The sequence below is a fragment of the Myotis davidii genome, unplaced genomic scaffold (genome assembly GCF_000327345.1).
Source record: "Myotis davidii unplaced genomic scaffold, ASM32734v1 scaffold61, whole genome shotgun sequence".
NCBI classification, from domain to species: domain Eukaryota; kingdom Metazoa; phylum Chordata; class Mammalia; order Chiroptera; family Vespertilionidae; genus Myotis; species Myotis davidii.
This window is the reverse complement of record NW_006291729.1, coordinates 729,642-733,363: the sequence shown is the minus strand read 5'-3', so window position 1 is coordinate 733,363 and position 3,722 is coordinate 729,642. Positions and strand designations below refer to the sequence as shown.

The 3,722-nt window shown below is 60.7% G+C and overlaps 1 long non-coding RNA gene across 1 annotated transcript in view; it reads right to left on the bottom strand.

Moving 5' to 3' along the window:
- LOC107183304 overlaps positions 1 to 1,189 on the bottom strand; it is a 16,091-nt gene extending 14,902 nt beyond the window's left edge. The window contains exon 1 of the long non-coding RNA XR_001514086.1: positions 1,007 to 1,189. This is a non-coding gene — a long non-coding RNA (uncharacterized LOC107183304). The remainder of the gene's footprint in view (positions 1 to 1,006) is intronic.
- Positions 1,190 to 3,722: the final 2,533 nt, after the last annotated feature.

Here is a 3,722-nt window from a genome sequence, read left to right as displayed (position 1 = left end):
TCCACGCGCGTGGTTTCAGCCGCAGAGCCCGGGCTGCAGAGGGCACGAGGGACAAGAATCGCAAGGACAGGAGCACTCAGTGAGGGAAAGGGGCAGCCACCCCTCACGCCACTGTCCCCGGAAAGGCCGCTCCCCACAGACTGCCGCCCGCGGGGCCTGTCGTCGCCACGAGCAACGCCACCGGATGCTTTTGCTGGAGTTTCCATCTTTTAAAAATGTATGTTTATTGATGTCAGAGAGGAAGGGAGAGGGAGAGAGAGAGAAACATCCATGATGAGAGAGAATCATGGACCGGCCGCCTCCTGCACGCCCTACACTGGGCATCGAGCCCACACTCCGGGCCTGTGCCCTGACCGGGAATCGAGCCGTGACCTCCTGGTTCCTACGTGGACGCTCAGCCACGGAGCCACCGGGGCCGGGTGGAATATTCCATTTATTCCCATCACCACGCTAGGAAACTACCCGGAGACGTCGACTCCCCCCAGCACCCAGAAGGGAGAAGGCCATGTGCGCGCCGGCCCCGGGACAGGACCTCACACCCCCATCCGCTGTCACGTGACCACACGTGTTCACAGCTCAACCTGGCTGCGCTCGACCCCCCGAGTCCTGTAGCAAGCACGTTCTCATGAAGCAGCAACAAGACAGAACGGGAAGACACGTTTGACTCCGAAGGGAAAGTCCTCAAAGATCAGCTGCCAATTAACCAGCGGCCACGGCGTCTGTCCAGCAGCTCCTCACGGTGGACGCGTTTCTGGAGGCGCCCGGTGGTTCTTGAGTCTGCGTGAGATCAGCCAGCAGACGTGATCCGTGTGTTTCCTGAGCAGCGGTGACGACAGAGCCCAGGCCGCGTTGAGAGTCTCATTTTAAGAGAATATTTGTATTGACTTCAGGGAGGATGGAAGAGGCAGAGACAGAAGCATCAGTGATGAGCGAGAATCATGGCTCGACTGTCTCCTGCAGGCCCCACACTGGGGATCGAGCCCGCATCCCGAGGTGAAGATGTGACGTGCCCTCAACCAGAACAGAACCGGGGACCCTTTGGTCCGCAGGCCGACGCTCTGTCCACTGCGCCAAACCCCCAGGGCTCAGAGTCTCGTGTCTGATGCAATCGCACCGTCTGGGATGGACGCTGGGAAGCTCCCCACCCGCCAAGCTCGTCGCCGAAAGCGCGCTCACGGCCCGAGAGTCTGTCCGCAGCCTCTGCTGGCCGAGAGGGCTGGCTCCGGAGAGCTCCCTCAGGTGGGGGACTCTGTCCCGCTGGGAGACAGCCGTGGATTCCAGCCCTGGCTTAGCCACATCACTGTGACCTCGCGTGAGGAACCTGCCTTCGTAGCCTCGGTCGCCTTTTCTGTGGTCGGTGACAGCGCTGTAAACACGAAGGAGCCGGGCTGTACTCACGGAGGCTGTTTTGTGTGCTGCCCGACAAACCACACCCAGCACAGCAGCCAGAGACGCGGCCGCCCCCGTACGTGGGTGAAGGTGGAGGTGGGAGGAACTCCATCGGGACCGGGGATTTCCAATGACTCAGTAAGAATATTCGTAGTTGACACCCGGGGACAGAATCCAGGCTCCCCCAGGCAGCAGGTCGAGCCCACGTGCCTGGTATATTAATAGAACTGCTCAATTCCTGGCTTCATTTCTTAGGGGATGTTTTGCACCATGTTATCAAAATCCATAAAAGCGCTGGTGCTCCATGCTGGTGAAGATGGAGCTGTTGGCTGCCCCGTGTGCGACTGCGCAGGAAGCAATCTGCTTCCCAGGGAGAAAACGCCGCCGGCGGCTCTCAACCAACAGAGCAGAAGCTGCATCAGCTAAAGTATCGACCACGCCCGGCCAGGGCGTCTCAGGGGGTGAGCGTCCATCTAGGAACCAGGAGGTCACGGTTGGATCCCCGGTCAGGGCACAGGCCCGGGTGCGGGCTCCATCCCCAGTCAGGGGCGTGCAGGAGGCAGCCGATCCGTGATTCTCTCTCCTCATTGATGTTTCTCTCTCTGTCTCCCTTCTTCTCTCTCTAAAAACCAATAAAACTTATTGAAAGTATCCAACCACAAGAGCAGGTCTAAAAACTCCCAGCTCCTCCTCCACACGCAGCCTTTTAAAGAGGATCATCTGGACGTGGATGAACATAAAACAGCTTCTGATATGAGCAATGGGGAGCAGGCGGCAGCGTTCTCCGTATGACACGGCTGCCCCACGCGGACACGTTCGCATGCGGCCGCAGCCTGGAAGGCACGCGTCAGGGTGAAAAGCATGTGGGTATGAAGATGCTGCGATTACGGCTGTTCCCTCCAAACGCTACTTTCATGTCACTATGTGGTTTCTGAAAGAAAGCAGTGCGGGGAGCTGGGACTTCCTGCCCATCGTCCGCGGGCGTCTATCTTACGATCGTACCGTCATGTAATCACAGCGAGAGCCCCAGGAACCCGCCCCCAGTGTGATCGGCGCTGAGATAGTGAAGCGTGCGCTGAAGCAGGCCTTGTGCCAGCGCCGAAGGTCAGCGAGCGGAAAGACAGCCTGGCTCTGGGTCCCGGGGCAGCGGAAGGCCGAGCGGAAAGACAGCCTGGCTCCGGGTCCCGGGGCAGCGGAAGGGCCTGGCATTCACCCCCCGGGGAGTTACAACCCTCGGTTCTCACAGCGACGGCCTGCTCCTGACTCCAGTTCCCTCTGCCACCCTGAGGTCGGTTTCATTTCACCTTGGGCGGTTATTTTTAACCCCAAGGCCCGAGGCCTCAGCATGGGTAGACGGTGACACGGCTAAAAATAGGGCGAACATGAGACTCCCCGGCCAGGCAGCCCGGTTGTGAAGAAAACACAGAAAGGGCACACGGCACACCTCCCTCCAAACGCCGGGCAGGGGCTCGGGCAGCCGCCTGGCGGGCGGGGGACGACACAGGAGCCGTTGCCAGGTGAACTCTCTCTGTGCTCTTGTCTCGCTCCGGTTCCGCTCTCTCTCGAATGAAATGTGAGCTGTTGGCTCTCACGTAGGAGAAGCACATCCATCCCTTGGCGACAGATCCGGACTCACTACCTCGTGCGGAGCGTCGTTCATGACTCACCTGCTTGTGGCGGGATCCTGTGCTGCCAGGAGGGGGAGGAGGAGGGGGAGGGGGAGGAGGAGGAGGAGGGGGTTACCGTGGCCAGCAGGTCTCAGTGCATCCGGCCTTGGCCACGGCCCTCGCCAGGCGTGTGGCTCTCTGTCTTGAAGGAACCCCGCCCTCTCCGTCAGTTTCTACGGCCACAGGGATGCGGTGGCCCTGCTCCCAGGCTCCAGGCTTGGGGCACCCTCTGGGGGTTCTGCAGCTCACAGGAGGGTGACTGGGGAAACTTGGAGGGCCCGGTGGGCGGGGCTCAGTGGGTGAGCGTTGACCGATGAACCAGGAGGTCACAGGTTCAATTCCTGGTCAGGGCGCAGGCCTGGGTTTCAGGCTCTGAAATCGATAAAATATATTTAAAAAGAAGAGAAAATGTGGCAGAAGACATCCCAATGCACGAGGCCTGAGCGAGGGGCCTGCTTGGCCGGACTTACGGTAGTCATGGCTGTAGCTGCCTCCTCGCCGGGCGCCTGGCCACACATGCACCCCCCACCCCGCTGCTCAGCCCTGGGCCCTGCTCTGTGCTCCCGCGGTCTGAGCGCCCTCCTCCCCCAGGCCTTTACCCAGACAACTCTCACCATGGCCGGGGTGCAGGCCGGCGGCACCTTCTTCACGCAGCTTCCCGAGCCC